This window comes from Callithrix jacchus, chromosome 19 (assembly GCF_049354715.1).
Source record: "Callithrix jacchus isolate 240 chromosome 19, calJac240_pri, whole genome shotgun sequence".
In the NCBI taxonomy this organism is placed as follows: domain Eukaryota; kingdom Metazoa; phylum Chordata; class Mammalia; order Primates; family Cebidae; genus Callithrix; species Callithrix jacchus.
This window is the reverse complement of record NC_133520.1, coordinates 10,091,746-10,112,362: the sequence shown is the minus strand read 5'-3', so window position 1 is coordinate 10,112,362 and position 20,617 is coordinate 10,091,746. Positions and strand designations below refer to the sequence as shown.

General features: G+C 37.2%; 1 long non-coding RNA gene across 9 annotated transcripts in view; it reads right to left on the bottom strand.

Moving 5' to 3' along the window:
- Positions 1 to 20,617, bottom strand: part of LOC103789190 (uncharacterized) — a 542,478-nt gene that overhangs the window by 316,177 nt on the left and 205,684 nt on the right. For all 9 annotated transcript variants that reach the window (XR_013529722.1, XR_013529724.1, XR_013529725.1 and 6 more), the window contains one exon: positions 16,378 to 16,460. This is a non-coding gene — a long non-coding RNA (uncharacterized LOC103789190). The remainder of the gene's footprint in view (positions 1 to 16,377; positions 16,461 to 20,617) is intronic.

Here is a 20,617-nt window from a genome sequence, read left to right as displayed (position 1 = left end):
ACCGGTTTTTAATGATAATTTATTCAAAGTGTCTGTCTTCTATGGAAGAGTGTCCCAAATGGTTCATTAGAGCCCTGGTTCACCCAGCTCAAGATCTTGGCATGGAAACTTCATGGAGGAATATGAAGGCTGTCCTCCATGTTGCCACTTTTCAATTGTGTGCCCTGCATAAGAGGGCCAGGGTGAAGAACACCTTGAGGCTGAAATCTGACCCACAATCAGGAATTCACTTGCCACCCACCTGGAAGAAGAGTATGTTTTGTTTTGTTAGACCACAGGAGCTACATGAGCTGACAGGGGCCTGACCCACCTCTGAGTAAACTCACCATTGAACGCAATGAAATCAGGGAAGCTTATAAAACAGATCAAGAAACTTATTGTGAACCATTTCCTTTGGGAAAAGGTTCATAAGTGACATTGTAAGAGAAGTAGAGTTAAAGAAATTTAATGATTTAACAAGCAAAGCTTATGAGTTTTACCATTTTTATCATAGATGGCATTAAATGACCATCAGCTCCATCAAAGAATAGTAGCTTTTACTTTGTGGTGGCACTGAAAATTATTACTGGATCAATATCTGCAGATTTCCTTCTTCCCAACTTCTCCCCAAAGAAGGACTGTAGATTTCTATGTCATCACTGAGTTCTGGCTAACGAAAAGATTCTCCAGGTAGTTGGTGAGTGGAAAGTTGACTCTCTGGGACCTAATCTCAAAGGAACAAGGATAGAGCAAATATAGGGAACTATTTAAATAAGAACTGTTGTAGCTACTTTTAGCTATCACTATGAATATGGAATCTGGGGAAAAGAGAAAAATATTTGGAGTATTTATAGGAAGTTTTTCCATATTGCTCAGAGAAAAACCCCTGTTTTTTCAACTATAGGGAAAAAAATCAACATTATTTTTTTAAGGCTTTTGTGGAAGTAACTTCATGCAAGGAGGAAGTCATGCAATAATAAGTAGTTATTCTTTAGCATTTGGGACCAATAAGAAGATATTCCAGCACTGAATGCTCATCATCATGACGTTTGCAGATTAGCAAGCTTAAAATTTTTAAAAATAAAGCCACAAAAAAATTGGACAAGCATCAGAGAACGGCTTTCTAAGTACAAAGCAAAAACCATTGAGGAAAACATTCATATACTTAAGAAAAAAAGTAAAACTGTGTATATTAAAAACACTACAAATAAGAAACTAGGGAGGCAATATTTGCAACATACACGGTAGACTAAAGGTTGCTATCTGATACATTTAAAAAAGATTTTACATCAACAGGAAAAAGAGAAATTCCTTATTTGAAAAATAGGCAAAGAACACAAAGAAGCAAATTACAAAAGGAAAATAAACATAGGAATTTAAATTCAACCGTACCAGTATCGCATAATAAGTTTCATATTTGGCTATCAAATTGGCAAAGGTTAAAAACAGAAATGAATTCCCTGTGATGGAAGATTATGAGAAAGCAGACACTCTTCTACTCCGCTGTTTTATCAGTATTTCTATGTAGAGGATACAACAGCGAATGAGATAGACAGACTCAGCACCCCTGAAACTCAAGGTCTGTGGGGAAAGTATCACAAACACATAGAAATAAAATAGTCAGGGTGGATTTTGGGTGGAGCTATCAGGTAGAACCCACATATGTTACCCAACTCTTCAAATGAACCCTGTGATTTAGATATGGGGTAGAAAGGCCAGAATCCCATCTTTTGGAATGCATGTGGCATACAACATATGTTTCCATAGTAGGGCTTCTCATTAAAATCATCTTACACGTGGGGTCAGAGCCAGGATCAGGGAATGGAGGAGCACTTTTCTCTTTCTCAGCATTGAAAATAAGCAAAGAAACAAACAAGCATAAAGCTATTTCTGCTTCTTAAGAAAATTGTAAATATTTATAATGTAATATGAAGATTAATCTGATGTGTTAGATGTCTTTAATTGCATGATCTCAAATGAATTCTGCTCTTTAAAAATGGCCTTCCTGCCATTTAGAGTACTTTTAAGTACTTTAAACTGTTTATAACTTAACCCATTTACTCTAATTCTGGAATATATTTTAAAAAATAAAAATTAATGAAAAGTTCAAAGTTTTATGTTCCTCTCATTGTATTGTTTGTAATAGAAAAATTAAAATTAGAATATTCTAATACTCTACAACAACTTGAAAATTGTTTAATAAAAGACTACTAGAAATAGTTATCTTTTATTATTTATTTAGAGAAGGAATCTTGCTCTGTCACCCAGGTTGGAGTGTAGTGGCGTGATCTCAGCTCACTGCGACCTCCACCTCCCAGGTTCAAGCAATTCTCTTGGCTCAGCCTCCCAAGTAGCTGGGACTACAGGCATATGCTGCCACACCCAGCCAATTTTTTTTATTTTTAGTAGAGACAGGGTTTCACTGTGTTGCCCAGGCTAGTCTCAATTCCTGAGCTCAGGCAATCCACCCTCCTTGGTTTCCCAAAGTGCTAGGATTACAGGTGTGAGTCATTGCACCTGGCCAAAATAGTTAATATTTTTGTTTGCTAAGATGTTTTTAATTAAGAAAAGTGCTCTGAGCATATTTTACATAAATAAATAGTTTATAATTGGTATGTTTACTACATCCAAATAGTTTTAAGATATATAGATATAGATAGATGATATAGATGATATAGATATAGATATAGATATAGATATAGATGATATAGATATAGATATAGATAGATATAGATGAGAAAGACCAAATGTATGCATTAAAATGTTAATAGTCATTTCTGTGGGTAGGGGAAATGCAAATATTTTGGCTTATATTTTGAAATTTTCTATACCTTCTAAATTTTCTATGGAAATAATTGGGGAGGAAATGTATAACCCTTTCAAGTTTTACTTTTTCGGAGTTATGTCTGTCATTTAATTTCTCAAAATGATGAGGTACATAAATGATTAAAATTTTTCTTTGTATAATCATGAATCATTAGGAAATCATGGCTAAAATTTTATTCTTTAAAAAATGCTTTTAGTTACTTGGTAGAAAAGTACAACCTGACTCTAGAGGTGTCTGTTATTTTCATTTAGGAAAGATAAAAGAGTACAATTACATCCTAGAACTGTGAGAAACTATCCACATTGCAGTGTTTAAGTGAGCTATTCCCAGGAGCGGTTTTGCGATGTCCCATCCTATTATTTCCAATGAATATTTCTGATGTTATTTCATATTTCTCAAAGGATTTCCAAAATCCATGCACCATCTTTTGCGTCACACACTGTTGAATCTTTCACATGTAATCTGTTGGAAGTTCTCCTTGATGCTTCTTTCCAAACTGAAGTGGTTATTTTGAATGTCTACTGCAATGTTTAAATTACATTTTAAATTTAATTCTTTTTAATGGCAAAATCCATTTCTGATCAATGTGGAAAAGTTAGAAAACACAGGTGAATCAAAAATGAAATGTCTCATAATCCCACAGCCCAGATAGGAGACTAAATCCCAGGGTATATTTTTGCCTTTTCTCATGCATAAATTTTCACTACACATCACACACACAAACACACATTTTCACTAAATAGGATTAAATTAAATATACAAATTCTTTACACTTAACAATATACAGCAAATATTTTTCCAAGTCAATAAACATGCATCTTCAGTATCATTCTGAAGTGTAAAATGTATTCAACTGTGTAATATTTAGCATTTATTTAATTATCTAATAATAAAAATTTTAGTTTTCTATTTAAATGTTTTTAATCATTATTGTCATAAAGTACACTCCAATGTCATCTAGCTTGAGCTACGTTTTGTATATATGTTAGATGCGAACAAAGTTACCAAAATGTATTTAGAATTCTCTCCTCTGCATTATTTATTGTACATTTTAAATCAGTATTTCTTAAATTTAAAAAAAGGGTGAATCTCTTTTAAAGGAAACATTTCTGCAGATCCCAATTCACATTTAAATTATTTTATTTTATTTTATTTTATTTTTTTGAGATGGAGTTTCACTCTTGTTACCCAGGCTGGAGTACAGTGGCGCAATCTTGGCTCACCACAACCTGCACCTCCTGGGTTCAGGCAATTCTCCTGCCTCAGCCTCCTGAGTAGCTGGGATTACAGGCACGTGCCACCGTGCCCAGCTAATTTTTTGCATTTTTAGTAGAGACGGGGTTTCACCATGTTGACCAGGATGGTCTCGATCTCTTGACCTCGTGATCCACCCCCCCTTGGCCTCCCAAAGTGCTGGGATTATAGGCTTGAGCCACTGCGCCCGGCCTTAAATTATTTTTATTGAGTGCCTTCTTAATATTTAGTAACATAAAGCAGGTATAAATTATTAATGCTATAGCTCTCTACAACTATAAAACCAAAACGAATTTACAAAATAGGTAAAACTTCAGGACCACTACAATTCAAACAGACAGTTATTTAATATAACAACTAGGGTTGTTTTGCTAAAACTAAATTGCTGCTTGTAGAGTGATAGCCGAGTTCACCTTCTTCTAGGCAGACATGGAGGACGTGTGTATCCTGTGATGGCTTTGTTCTCTCATGCCTTTTTCAGTTGAAGTACGGAAAAACGTTCATTCCTACTGGCCACCTAAACACTGCTTACCCTTCATTTTTCTGGTGGTTATTACTTCAGTGCTGGCTGCCACTCACTCCCCACCTCCATTAACCCAACAAAAAAGTAGTACGACTTGGCTTGGCTGTCAGCACTATCCTAAATATAAATGCTAACATAGGCACTGAATTCACCAGGTTGTTCTTGTGTCTAAGGAGGTCATATAACCCAGGATATAGTTAACTGTTTTTTTTTTTTTAATAGCACAAAAACAGAATGTAAAATTTTATAACAAACTTGCTGGTGCTGTTTGGATCTGTGTCCCCACCCAAATCTCATACTGAATTGTAATCTCCAATGTTGGAAGTGGGGCCTGGTGGGAGGTAATTGGATCATGGTTGTGGATCCTTCATGAATATTTACCACCATTTGTGGGGGGGTCGGGAGGCAATAAAAAAAAAAAAAGAAAAGAAAAAGAAACACCATTCATGTGATGCTGTCTTGTGATAGAGTTCTCACGAAGATCTGCCTGTTTAAAAGTGTGTGGCACCTCCCCGCTCTCTTTCTTCCCTGCTCCTGCCATAAGACACCTGCTCCCACTTTGCCTTTCACCATGAGTAAAAGCTCCCTGAGGCCCCCCAAAAGCAGACAACACCATGTTTCCTGTACAGCCCACTGAACCATGAGCCAATTAAACCTCTTTTCTTTGTAAATTACCCAGTCTCGGGTATTTCTGTATAGCAGTGTGAGAGCAAACTAATACACCCCCTAAACCCCCGTATGCCCTAGTGAAAAAGGGAAAGAAATTGGTTGTTATTGATTCACAGCAAATTCCTCCAACTTTCTTGTGTGAAGGAGAAACTTTTGACTTTCCTTAAGGAAGAATAAATGCTGTAGAGTACCAGAAAGATTTAGAAGAGGATTGGTCACAATCTTGAATATTCGAGGTACTGTACATACATTGAAAGGCTTAGCCAAAATCTGGAGGCAGTATTTTTCTGTGGTTATTTGAAAAACAGGCTTTGGAGCCAATCAGGTTTGGTATATAATCCAGATTGTTTCTCACTTATCTTATTCTTTGGAGTATGCTACTTAAATTCTCCTACCATCTTCTTTTTATCTGAAACTGCAACCTGAAACTTTCAGGTTTGTTGTAACAATCAAATGAGGTTTTATGTGTAAAGAAACTCTAACACTGCTTAGTACTTGTATAAAGTCCAAACTCCTTGGTATGGCCCATAAGTCATTGTCCCTCTGATATTATCTCCTCCCATTCTTTTTGTAACTTATGGTCAAACTCATTCTCCTATGAACATTTTGAGCTTCTTCCTGCCTAGAGAACTTTACACCAGCGGCTCCATCTCCCTGGGACATTTTTCTCCCAAAATTACCAAGACATACTTCTTTATCACTCTACAGTCTCTGCTAACGCATCGCTTTTGCCTAAAATAGAATAGTCCTCATCACTCACCTAGAATTCTTCCCCATTTTAACTCTACTTTATTTTTCTTTTCTATAGATGTTATTGCTCCTTGAAATTCTATTATCTGTTATTTGCTTGTCTGTCCTTTGTCTATCTCCCCATTGAATGTAAGTTTTCTAACATTAGGAACAGCGTTTTGTTCTCGATCATACCTCCAGTGTCACAACTGTACTTTCCCAAAGTGAGCACTCAGCATTTGTTAGTTGAATCCTTAACATCCCAGAAGGAAACCTTTGATATCGAGTTGCAAAATATGTAAGTCTTTCAATTATAAGATAAATTACTGTCAGTTACTAAACTGCTACCACATATTTAGCACTGTGATAAGACCTCTAAAGAAGAGGAAAAACATATGACAAGAAGCTCAAGCACAGAGCAATTGAGATGATATAAAATAAATATACTTTAGTGCCATATGCAAGACTCTAGACTTTTTCACTTAAATTACTAATAAAAGGAACTATAGAATATAGAGAACAAATGGAAAAAGAACAGCATTTTTTAAAACCCACAACCATAATGACACTTTTATTATACTGGCACCTGGAGCTGCCCACCCCATCACAGCCACTGGTGTGCTCGGTTGTATGCAGTGACAGGACCCTGCACTGCTGCACCCCTCACCACTTTGTGTCTGCTCACCCTTGGCAGCTGTGGGATCCAGGCCTGGATCTTACTTTTATTGATTTTTCAGGTATTTGTATTTGTAAGACTAAACAGAAACTTTAACAAGTGTTTCCATAATTTCAGTGGCTTAACACTCAAAAATTCACAGTGGAATGAGGGGCTCTGTTCTACACAGTCATTCAGTTACAAAGTTTCTTTATATCTGAGGCTCTGTCTTCATCTGTATGCCTGGACTCCTCTCCATTCAGCCAATAGGTAAGTAAAGAGAGGACTCCATGTTCTGTATGGGTCAAACTTGGAACTGCTGGATGTCAGTCCAGCCTCCAGAATCTTCTATTTGTTCTGGAACCCAGTCATGTGGCAATACCTAAAGCAAGGAACCTGGAAACTACAGTTTTGCTGTGTGACTAAGAAAAGGTTATTACGGGTTTACTGAATGAAACAGTCTCTACCACAGTACTAAAAAAAGATAGTTGTAATATTATTTAGCAATATTATTTAATAGAAATCATAAATCTGGAGATACATTCTAACAGAGATGTTTCTGTTACATTGGGAATAAGTGCACCAAATCACCAGTTTATTTCAAGAATAAATTAAAGAACTTACAATTGTTTTAGTTTAATTTTTAACCAGGTACCACTATGAAAGCCATTAACATGCTACATGCTTTCTTAAAATTCATTTTGATGATCATTTCGAACGTTTGTGATCCTGAGGTACAAATCATTATTATAACTTTTGTGACAACAGTGCATCATAGCTGGTGATAGTCTTGTGGGCTAATCTATCAGTCCTTTTATAATATTACTGTCAGAGTATCCCTGGAGTGTTGCTTTACCAACTGGAAACCTCTATGGTTGGCAGTGTCTTCCACCTGAGTATTGTTCACACCTGCTGGGCTCCTTCTACCCACTCAGCCCAGCAGGCTGCACTTGGCTCATGCTACTGGCCTGGATCCCACACCTGACAAGGGTGAGCAGGCACAAAGTGGTGAGGGGTGCAGCAGTGCAGAGTCTTGTCACTGCATACAACCAAGCACACCAGTGGCTGTGATGGGGTGGGCAGCTCCAGGTGCCAGTACATGTGCCAGCTCTATTCAAGGCTGTGGCTGGACCAGAGGTACTGCATGCAGCTTCTGCTGTGGGCATCCACATCTGGACGAGGGGAACACAGTCATGCCTGGAAGCCTGGAGACATCAGGAACCACAAAGCCCCGAAGAGGGTGTCACAGCCCTGGCTCAGAGAGCCCCTAAGGTCTGGGCTCCCCAAAGGGTCACAGCTCTTCTCTTCTTTTCTTGTCATCTGCAACCTGTTCCACATCCAGGAAGAATAAGTTCTGCAGACAACTGGAGAGTCAGCAAGGCAGAGAGAAGCTTCACTGAGCAATAGAACAGCTCTCAGGAGACCTGAAGTGGGCAGCTCCTTTCCACAGGCAGGTCATCTCAAGGAGTGTCTAGTTCTTGGTGGAGAGGAGACCCTCCAACAAGAAGAGACCTCTAGTCTGTAGCTCCTAGCTCCTTTCCAACAGGCAGTTGGACCTAATGAGTCAAGGAAACCCAAAGTGGGTAGCTCCTTCTCCCAGCTGGTAATCCCAACCTCTCTCCAAGTCTGGCTGAGTCTGGGGTTTTTATGGGCTCAGATGGGAGGAAGTGCATGCTGACAGGTTCATGGACAGCCATGGGAAGCCCAGAAAAAACACCGTAAGTTCTCACTCCAGTTCATGAAACTGGCCACCCAGCTTCAGGCTGTCCCTGGCTTAAAGGCAGGACTTCACCAGGGACTTGTCTTTTTCCACCCAGGAGCCCTCCTGCCTCCTGTTCCCATCAACCTGCTGTCCATAATACCCATGGCGCCTGGGCTGATTGTGCTGAGAGACACCTGCAGGCCCCTGCCAAGCTGCCCTCAGCACCCCTTTAGCTTCTCTCCCATGCTTATCAGTTCCCAAAGTCCAGAGGGGACCCAGGTGGTAGGGGACTGGCATGTCAGCACTGCCCTAAGCACAAGTACACCTGATCAGATCATGACAGCACCTGGACTGGCCTCAACTTTGCTCCAAATTCAGAGTGGGTGCCAGGAGCAGGGAGAGGCCAGACAGAGGGAGCAGGCACATCTGAGCCTGCAGGGGCTGGGGTGGGGTTCCTGGGTCTCTGAGAGGACACAGATACCCAGTCTGCAGCTGCAGCTGGGTGGCTGCAGCTGCACCTGGCAGGGCAGGGCTCCTACCCTGCCAACTCAGTAGGGGGTGGGACTCCTGCCTGGCTTTGTTGGCAGGCTCCACCTAGTATGTGGATCTGGACACACCTCCCCTGCTGCAGCTGGTGTCCCCATAGCAGCTGCTTCAGACGGGCCACCCACCATCCTTACTCATCCTATTTTGAGCATTTATTTTCATTCATAGCACAGCTAAGATGAACTACATCTTATGACATTTTTTCAAAATATTTACAACATATTTTCTGAACCCTTGCCTATCTGATGATATTTTTCTATTGCTTTCACATAGGAAACACTAATTGTCTGTGAATAAAATGCTTATATCTCAACATTTCTCCTTCAAAAATTATAACTATGGCAGAAAAATGAAAATCAGTCTGATGTTTTGTTTCTTCTTGCTATCTTATGTTTTACCCAAATAACATGCAAATTCTTTTTTATTAGTATTGCCAAGAATGTGCTGAGGTTTTCCAATTTCATAAGTAAACATTTTTCAGCTCCACAAAATTTTCTGTAATTATGTTATTTCTTCTCTTCCTGTTATTTTGAGTTCTTGCAGAGAAAAAATAACCCGAATGCTTAGTTAGATGTGTGTTTTCTGTCCTCCATATCTACATATTTTCTTTCATCACTTTCATCTATTTAATATTCTTGGAAAGCCTCTCAAGTTGATTTAATTCCTGTTTTAATGAAACTATGGAAAATAAAGTCATGAAAGGAGCAATGAAAACACAATGGAATAGAAATTAATAGAACAACACACTGCCATGGGCGTACCTATGCAACTGTCTTGCATGTTCTGCACATGAACCCCAAAACCTAAAATGCAATAAAAAAAATTTTTTTTAAAATTAATAGAACTATATATGATATTTTGTGAAACCAGAATTGCAAGAATATTTAATTCTTCCTGAAGTATAGATGTGGGAAGACATCAAGCAGGTGGTATATGTGACATAACTCTGGAAAGACAAGTACATTTCCATCAGTTGAACAAGTCAGCAAATGTCATTTCAGGCAGATAAAAGAACATATTTAAGGGCATCATGTGTCATTACAAAATGAGATGTTTTCAGGGGCCAGAGAGATGGTCAGTGGGGCTGAATCTTAAACTCTCAGGAGTAGTGGTAGGAAGCTGATATGGTTTGAGGCCAGATGGTGACCCCTGTGATATACAGGTGGATTAGAGTAAGGCAGTGGACAGAAGACACAGAGGAGAGAAGGAAGCCTCTAGCATTCTAGCTTGGAAGACTGGGGAGATGATTCTTGCAATTAATAAGAAATAAAAATAGAGAAGTATATTTGCTGGAAGATAATTTGCACAATTTAAAAATAGGAGATTTGAATGTCTGTAAGGTTTTTGGATCACACTACCATTATGTATTTAGAACTATGAGCCTTGAACTAAGAAGACATACTAGGATGCAGTGGAGACTTGAAAGGATATATGGGAGTTGTATCTCAGTGTTTCAGATTTCCCAGAGTAAGCATCTAGAATGGGCAAAGAACTGGTGTTGGACCAATTGGGAACACCTCTCTTTAGTTTTCAAAACAAGAAAGTGGTCAGCAGTGGTCTGCCAAATTGTTCAGAGTGATCCACTAAGATGAAGAATTTAAAATGCCATTTTCCAGCTTGAAAATTAGAGGTGACTGAGACCAGGATGAGATCAGCTACAGCTGAGTAATGTTTGGGGCAGCCAGAAGCCAGAGTGCATTGGGCAGAGCAGTGAAAGTAAGGTGACAAAGAGGAGGCAATGAAGGTCTTGCTTAGCAATAACAAAGCTCACTGCATCTTTCCCTTTTCACAACTCTGAAAACTTAGCATTTTTGCTGTCACCAAAGTGTTTGCATAAGGACAACTGTGTTGCCCAGGAGGGAATTAGACTGCCAATATCCTCCGGGATGAGTATCATGTTGTCAATAAAGCTATAATTAGAGAAGAGAATCACAATGGTATGCATTACTCTGGAGAGCCTTGCAAATCACTGTGTGTAAGAATAGATTAATACTATAGCAGGTCACAATGTCTCCCTAGGGTCATGGCCCACACAGACCATTCTGTCACCCTCACTCTGCCTCCATATTTCCACTTTCACTCCCATCTCTTTGCTCAATCTCAGTCCCCTACCCACATTCTGCTGTTTGTTACAGCACTCAGCAAAGAGTTCAGAGTTCCTTAAGTGCTGTGGATCCAGCAGGGGATGTAGAGGTACCAACCTGTATCAAGCTATAAAACCTTTTTAAAATCTCTTCTTCTCCCTCAGTTCTCTATTCTCCAATAAAACCTAGAGATTTATCACATTTTGTTAGCATGAGAAACTTTCTCTGAGCCTCAGGAATACAAATGTTCTCTTTGTATCATCCCTGTTCCTTCCAGGAATTATAATCCACAGCTCAAGCAAGCTGTTGTATATGGAGATCATTTGCCTCAACTTACATCTTTGTGTCTTTTAACTACTTTTAAAGCTTACTATAATGTAAGGCATGCTTATTGAGTAAATTAGAAAAACACCAAAAGAGCTTGATGAAAAAAATTCCACAGTAATTCTACAAAACAGAAACTATAATATTTTTATCTTGGTATGAAACTTTCAAATTGACTTTCAATTTTCAAATATTACATACAGAGAAAAATACATATACACTTTAGCCAGCTTTTTAAAACTGAAAAGAACATGCCTGGAACAAGGACCAATAATTCAAAACTTATATATTAAAAGTAAATCTATCTCTCTTGTCTCACAATCTTGACCCTGTTTCCCAGGAGCAACTCATGTTAGCATTTTATTCTGTACCCTTCCAAATGTTCACTGGCATGTAAAAGTATGCAAATTGTAGAAACAGATTTACTTTAAATAAGCTTAACATACTGCAATACTGATTTATCCTGCCTTTTTAACTTAATTTTTAATTTTTTCTTAAATATTTTCAGAGAAAATTACTTTTATTAATTATATGTTATCTCTTTATTCAAGTGAGAACTTGCAATATTTGATTTTCTTTTCCTGTATTAATGTGCTTCAGATAATGGCTTCCAGCTCCACCTGTGTTGCTGCAAAGGACATGATCTTTTTTTTTTTTTTTTGAGCCGGAGTTTCGCTCTTGTTACCCTGGCTGGAGTGCAATGGTGCGATCTCGGCTCACCAGAAGCTCCACCTCCTGGGTTCGGGCAATTCTCCTGCCTCAGCCTCCTATGATCTCGTTTTTTACAGCTGCCTAGTATTCCATGATTTACATGTACCATATTTTGTTTATCCAGTCCACCACTGATGAGCACCTAAGTTGATTCCATATCTTTGCTACTGTGGAAAGTGCTGTGATGAACATACACTTGCATGTGTCTCTATGGTAGAACAATTTACATTCCTTTGGGTATATACCCAGCAATGGGATTGCTGGGTCAAATGGTAGTTCTGTTTTAAGTTCCTAGAGAAAGAGCCAAACACTTTCCATAATGGCTGAACTAATTTACATACCTAACAGCAGTATATAAGAATCCCCTTTTCTCCACAACCTTGCCAGCATTTTTGACTTTTTAGTAATAGTCATTTGATTGGTATGAGATGGAATCTAATTGTGGTTTTGATATGCATTTCTCCAAAGTTTAGTGATGTTGAATGTTTTTTCATATGCTTGTTGGTCTCATGCTTTTGCAAAGTGTCTGCTTTTAAATAGGGTTGTTTTTGCCTACTTTTAAATAGGGTTGTTTGGATTTTTGCTTATACATTTGTTTAAGCTCCTTATAAATTCTGGATATTAGACTTTCTTCTGCTAGCTTTGGGGTTGGCTTGCTTTTGTTTCTTTAGTTTCTCTTGTTCGAGTGTTAGGTTGTTAATCTGTGATCTAATTTTTTGGTTAGTGGACTTTTACTGCTATAAATGTCCCTCTTAACACTACTTTAGCTGTGTCCCAAAGAATCTGCTATGTTTTACTTCATTCTCACTGGTTTCCAAGAAGTTCTTGATTTCTGCTTTAATTTCATTATTTAGCCAGAAGTCTTTCGGGAGCAGGTTGTTTAATTTCCCTGTAATTGCATGATTTAGAGTGATTTTCTTAGCATTGATTTCTATTTTTATTGCTCTGTGGTCCAAAAATGTGGTTGGTATGATTTCAGTTATTTACGAATTTGCTAAGGATTGTTTTATGACCTTTTTTTGGTGGTCGATTTTAGAGTACATGCCATGTGCAGATGAGAAGAATGTATAGTCTGTTGTTTGGGGGTTGAGAGTTCTGTGAATGAGTATTAATTCCATTTCACCAAGTGTTGAGTTCAGGCACCGAGTATCTTTGTTGGTTTTCTGCCTTGATGATTTAATGCTGTCAGCTGGGTGTTGAAGTCTCCCACTATTATTATGTGGTTATCTAAGTCTCTTTCTTAGGTCCTTAAGAACTTGCTTTATGAATCTGGGTGTTTCTATTTGGATAGAAGCACCCAGCTTCATATATGATGTATTCATATATCATATTATATGATATATGAATCTGGGTGCCTCTATCCAGATTGTTGTATGTATATATGGGTGTTGCGTGTGTGTATATGTGTGTGTGTGTGTGTATACAACATACAACAAGAAGTATATATATATCATATATGTATATCATAGTGAGGTCTTCCTGTTGTATTGAATCCTCACTATTATGTAATGCTCTTGTTTGTCTTTTTTATGTTTATTATTTTAAAGTTTATTTTGTCTGAAATTAGAATAGCAACTCCAGCTTTTTCTGTTTTCCATTTGCTTAGTATGTTTTTCTCCATCCCTTTCTTTGAGCTTATAAGTGTCATTTCATGTAAGATGGGTCTCTTGAAGACAACATACCATTGGACCTTGCTTCCTTATCCAACTTACCACTCTGTGCCTTTTAATTGGGGCTAGCCCATTTACATTCAAGGTTTGTATTAATATATGAAGACTATATTCAGTCATTTTGTTATTATTAATACACAGTTATTAGGCAGACTTGTTGGTGTGGTTGCTATATAGTTTTACTGGTTTATGTATGTAAGTGTGTTATTGTAGTGGTTGGTAATGATCTTTCTTTTCTGTACTTAGTATTTCCTTCAGGGCCTCTTTTAAGACAGATCTAGTTGTAATAACTTTCCTTAGCATTTGCTTGCCTTAAAAGGATCTTATTTTTCCTTCATTTATTAAGCTTAGTTTTAATGAATATGAAATTCTTTGTTGGAAATTATTTTATTTAAGAATGCTAAATATAGGCCCCCAATCTCTTATGGCTTGTAGGGTTTCTGCTGACAGATCTGCTCTTAGCCTGATGAGGTTCCCTTTGTAGAAGACCTGCCACTTCTCTTTAACTGCCTTTAACATTTTTTATTTCATTTTGACCTTAGAGAATCTGATGACTATGTGTCTTGGAGATGATCTTCTTGTGTAATATTTTTCAGGGGTTCTCTGCATTTCCTGAATTTGAATATTGGCCTTTCTAGTGAAATTAGGGAAATTTTCATGGATAATATCTTAAAATATGTTTTCTAAGTTGTTTGCTTTCTCTTCCTCTCTTTTAGGGAAACTAATGAATCATAGGTTTGGTCTCTTTACATAATCTCATGTTTCTCAGAGATTTTTTTTCCTTTTTCTTTATTGTTTTTTCTTTATTTTTTTCTGACTGAGTTACTTTTTAGATCCAGTTTTTGTTCTCCCAGATTCTTTCCTCAGCGTGGTCAATTCTGTTATTAATTGCTGTGATTGTATTCTGAAATCCTTGGAGTAAGTTTTTCAGCTCTATAAGATCAGGTTGATTCTTTCTTAAAATGGTCATTTTGTCTTTCATCTCCTGTATCATTTTATTTTTCTTCCTTAGAATCCTTGGATTGGGTTTTGACTTTCTCCTGAATCTCAATGATCTTCATTCTTATTCATATTCCAAATCATATTTCTGTCATTTCAGCCCCTTTAGCCTGGTTAAGAACCATCGCTGGGAAACTAGTACAATTGTTTAGAGGGAAAAAGACACTGGCATTTTGAGTTGCCAGAGTTCTTATGCTGGTTCTTTCTCATCTTCGTGGCTGATGTTTTTTCATCTTTGAAGTTGTTGTCTTTTGGATAGGTTCTTTTTTTTAATTTAACCTTTGTTATACCCTTGGTGGTTTGACTGTGGTATAAAATGGGTTTAGTTGACTGTATTTGTTTCTGTAATCGTTTAGCAGGGCCAAACCCCAGCTCAGGATTCCTGGGCTGGATGCTCTAACTCTGGGGAGTTGGTATCAGGACCCTGGCTTTGTTCTCTGTCCCCTTGAGGTTAGGGATCTACTGTACTGTTGGGGCTGAGGTATTCCCAGACCACTGGTCACAACACTCTGATGGGTGGTGCTAGGCAAAGTGCTTCATTGGGCAATGGTAGTGGAATCTGTGATCATTTGCAAGTACCACCAACAGCAGCAGCATGGAAGGGTAGATCCTTACTGATTGAGGTGTGGCACTGGCAGGCACATGGGTGCTGGCCTCCATCAGGGGGTTTGCAGTGGTGGTGGTGACAGAGTGGCATGGGAAAGGGGTGCGGGGCTACTGGCATCCATGGGTGTGTTTGTATCAGCAGTGGTGGTGGCACTGGGGCAGAGCACTGGCTGGTATGGGGCTGGCACCCTCTATGCATGTGTTCATGCCAGCCAGCTCCTGTACTTGACACTTTGGATACTGCCATGAACAAGACAGAAGAAAGTTTCTTCCTCTGTAACAGGAATCCCTAGTTATTCATGTTGGGCTGTTTCCAACTTTATATATTGTAACTATGAATCTTTTGTGTGCCTGTAATTATTTCTTTGTTATATATTTCTAGAAATGCTTGTATTTTATCAAACAGTACAAACATGTTTTAAGCTTTTGGACAAATATACCAAATTAACTCCCAAAAGGTTTACACAATTTACATCACACACCACAAATGAACAGCATGACTATTTCAACAGTCCCTGACAAATGGTATCCTCCCGTCTCCTTTCATTCAGACAGTAAAATCAATCCCTGATAAGCTACCAAAATAAGAGCATACAGGTTTAATTCAGATATGTAACCAAAAATAGGCCCTTGTTTTCAGCCTCAGTACATTCATATTTAGTGTAAGAAATTTAAATATACTCTTAATCATTGTTTCTGATCAGTATATCTAAAAACTTTAGATAGTCCTTATATATAAAGATTTCATTTATAAACAGTGCAACTAAAATAAGAAGAAGAAGAAGAAAACAAAATGTCATGTGCAAAATGAAGTCATTCGCGTATTTTGGGAAAACTAGAGACCTGGCTGCCTTATTCAAGCAATGATTCATTAATACTAATTGGTGCTTTTTTTTTTTTCCATGCAAGAGAGAAAACTGTTCTAGACCCTAATCATTCCTCATTACAGTAACAGCAGGCTGCATGTAATCTGCTACTCAACTTTTCAGTTACAGAATCAGCTGACTTGCAATTAAAAGACATTTAGGTCTTAGAGGGAAAGAAAAACAAATCCTAATGACAAACAGATAGCAGCAATTCCCAGCCCTGCTTCCCTTACCTTGGTCTTTCCACTTCTGCAATCCTGCTGTCAACTTCACTCAATTTTGATCAGGGAAATGGAAAAACTGCTCCTTCTCCACTCTAGAATTAAAGAATATGAATAAGCATGTGACATTCACAATTACACAAATATCCAAATACGCTAGGCTGGAATTATAGTTTTCTGTTTATATTTAATATTGTGTCTTTGAATATAAAATTAATACATATTTATCTGAGAATTTTGAAAAATATAAAATAAGAAGAAGTAAAAAACCTTGCTGCAGAGAGGTATACACTATTAATAGTATACTGTGTTTTCTTTCACTCCTTTTTATGTATTTACATGTTTTGTATTAAACATACACATATAATTTTGTTAATGGTTAAAAAATTGAGGCAAGACTGAGTTGAAAAGCATGCAGATTCTACAATTGGACTGCATGGGGGAAAATTCTGATTCTGCCTCTTTTTACATGTGTGTTTTTGAGCCAGTCACTTAACCTCTCTGAGCTTCAGTTTCCTTATCTGTAAAATGGTAATAAAAATAGCACATATCACCTGAGGATATTTTAGAGAATAAATAAGACAAGTATCTGTCATGTAATAGTCAGCAAATGTTAGCTACAGTAAAGCTTTTTAACCTGATTTTTTTCCAGTTGAACACACACCACCATCATTGCCTCTGTAGCTGAAAAATGCTAAGAACATCACTTTAAATAGGTCTATAATATCCTATTACATGAGTGTTCTTCTGTGTTGAAAATTTCCCTGATTGGCCATTTTAGATAGTTTTCATTTTTTCACCTCTGTAAATAGTATTGTTGTGAACCTCCACTGATTATTATCTCTGATTATAAGGAGATTTATTAGATTTTGAAATACTGAGTTAAAAGGATTAACATTTTAAAGCTCCTTGAAACACTTCTCAAGTGACTTTCAAAAGTAAGCTCTCTTTTTCTCCAGCAAGCTATCCAGTCTCTGGTTTAGCACACTTAACAATGCTGGTTACAATCACATGTAAACCTTTCTGATTGATTGAATATGTGAAAATGCATTTTACTGCTCATTCAATTTGAAATTATTTTATTATTAAAGAAGCTAGACATGTTAAATCACTTATGAATGTATTTCTTTGTGAATTGTGCAGTCATTCATGTTCCTTGTTCATTTTTCTGTTATAGTATTGTTTTATCTTATTGATTTTTTAGTGAGATTTATTTAGCAAGCATATTTCTAATTTTGAATTAACTATTACTTTTTTTAGTGTTTTTTGTCTTTACACTTTGATTTTGGTCTTTTTGAGGTAGTGAGTTTTCAATTTTCAGGTAGTAAAAACGATTCTTTTTTTCTTTCCTTTGCAGTTTCTTGTTTTCCATGCTTCAATGGCCTTTTTCATCAAACTTCTTTTTAACTACCTATCAGAAACAACCAACACCATTCATCATTGTCATGAAGAGTTGTATCTCATGCAACAAATATAACAGCAAGAAGTTCTCATTTTTATACAAATAAGAACATTTGTATTTATACATTTTCATAGTAAGTTCATACTTGTCAAGACAGATCCAGTTTTCTTTCATCTTGCTAGTCTCTTCATGATAGTTACTAGTTATGGTGGCCAATTAGAGTAAACTATGTCAACTTCCAAATAGGAGTTTCTTTGTAGAATTTCTCCTTTGAGAATTTTTACAATTAAGAGAGACGCAATTTGTTTTTCTAATAATGTTAGGGATGAAGTTGATAATGGTGTGTCTAAGAATAGTTCTTGAATAAAAGAATGGCCTAGATTAAAAACAAAAGCGCACTTGTTAGCGCCAATAGATTTATCATAACTTTATGGAATGAGACATTGTAAATAATGTTGAGGCTCAGCAAGAGCTCAGTGGTGAAAATGGCTGTGACTGACTTTTCAAGGTTGTCCTGGGAGTGTGAAGGGGGTGGCGTGTGTGTCCCGTGTTCATCCTCTTCCTGTTTCCTTTTAGAATCTATTCTATTCCTATGCTTTTATGAAGAAAAGTTGTTTTTGTTTTGTTTTGTTTTATAATGAACTAATGCTTTTAAAAATCCTAGACAACAACAAACAAAAAGTTCCCATGAGCTATAGTCTTCTCTAGCCAGCATTGGGGTACTTAATATGTGGGGTTTTTTTTGAGACTAACACACTTTTCTAAGCCTCCTTCTGGATTATTTTCATGCCTTATTAAAACAGGGACACCCTTACTTGAAGTATTAACTTCTCTGTCAAAACGACAAATGTGGTTTCTCAAACGAATTTTAGTAGCTGTTTAGTGGGTTGTTAGATTACACATCATATGTCACAATGATGCTCTAGGAGTCTAGGGCACACTTAAAAAAAAACAATTATAAACATGTACCTGGTGAAGGAGTCAGAAAGGAATAGGCTAGTGTTGGAACATGCCTGGAAATCAAGTGTGATACCCATCTCTACAGTATCTCCTTCAGGTGCCGGTCTCACCCAGGCTTGAACATCACCAGATACTATGAGCTCTCATGCTGTGAGAACTTGCATTTCTTAAACACCTGCCTTTACACAGCAACTCTGAAAAGGGGATTTTTTTTTCCTATTTAAAGATGGGAAAATCAGCTCAGTGTAGTTAAATAGCTGAACCAGTGTTTGAAATCAGGTATGTACATGTACAACTTTTAAAAATGATAATGTAACTCCCAGCGTCATCACAAACCTAAACCCCAAATTTATAAAATAATAAATGTCTTCACTATTTGCTTAAGAGCCTTGGTTAATAAGTCAAAAACTATTTTACTGATTTGAAGAAACCGAAAGATAATTATGCTTCATAAAAAGCAGTATTTTTAAATTTCCAAACAGCTCGGGAAGTGTTTCTGCTTTACCCTCCAATATACTCATTTGATCTGTTAATATTGTTGCAAAATCAAAGTCTTAGTTTGATTTAATGACTAGCCAAGACTAATCTGAGTTGCTATATTGATTGCCTATGTAAAATGTGCTAAAAGATTTGAGAAGCATTCTGAGTTTTTTTGTTTTGTTTTGTTTTGTTTTTTTTTGAGACGGAGTTTCGCTCTTGTTACCCAGGCTGGAGTGCAATGGCACAGTCTTGGCTCACCGCAACCTCCGCCTCCTGGGTTCAGGCAATTCTCCTGCCTCAGCCTCCTGAGTAGCTGGAATTACACGCATGCGCCACCGTGCCCAGCTAATTTTTTGTATTTTTAGTAGAGACGGGGTTTCACAGTGTTGACCAGGATGGTCTCGATCTCTTGACCTTGTGATTCACCCGCCTTGGCCTCCCAAAGTGCTGGGATTACAGGCTTGAGCCACCGTGCCTGGCCTCTGAACTTTTAAATAAGTGAAGCATCTCTATGTTGCCTCAATCTTACTCATTTATTGAATTAGCATGAAAACTTCTATGAAGATATGGAACAATTTAGTTCCTTAATGTTTCCCCACAAACTAAATTTCGTGTTAGCTGATAGGTGCATTCTACAATATCCCCACATGGTTTGTATGTGTATTCTATACTTTCTGAAAAACTATAGTTTGGCCCACAGCTAGATACTAGCAAAAGGAAATTGAGCAGTAAGGCCTGTAATTATCATTTTGCTCATGAAACTGCCTTTTTGTAGTCAGCAAATGAAGATTTCCTAACAATCTTCATTTGTGATTTAGAGCAACATTTGCCAAGTTTAGAACCTACTCAAACCTTGTTGATTTCAAATTCTGACCCAAACTTTAGTCATTGGTTTTGTTGGCAAAACAGGACTTTCTGTTTCTTAGAAAATCAGTAATAAAAATCTTGGACATTTAAATTGCTTTACAAAACATTTTGATGAGTTAAGTATAAATGAAAAAGAAACATAAGGCTTACATTTCCTTTAAACATACAAGGGATTGTAAATAAAGGGAAAATGTTCATGGAAACATGTTTGGGAATATGCTGAAACTTTGAAAAATACTTAGGGACATTTGATGAGCCCAAGTGCAGCTGGATATTGCTCAGCCATGACTCTTTTTTTTTTTTAAAGGTAATGAATTATAAATAAAAACATATATTAATAATTCACAGAAGGGATTATAGCAATGGAAGAGAAAAATCCCTCTCCATTACTCATCCAGATGGAAAAATTCTATAACAGGCTTGAAAAAATAAAACATGAGAAAACTGAAAAGTTTTATGTCTCACACAACACAGTTGCTTTTCCTGTAAAACACAACAGAATTACAAAATCCAGATGATTAAAAATGTGGAGGATTAACTGAG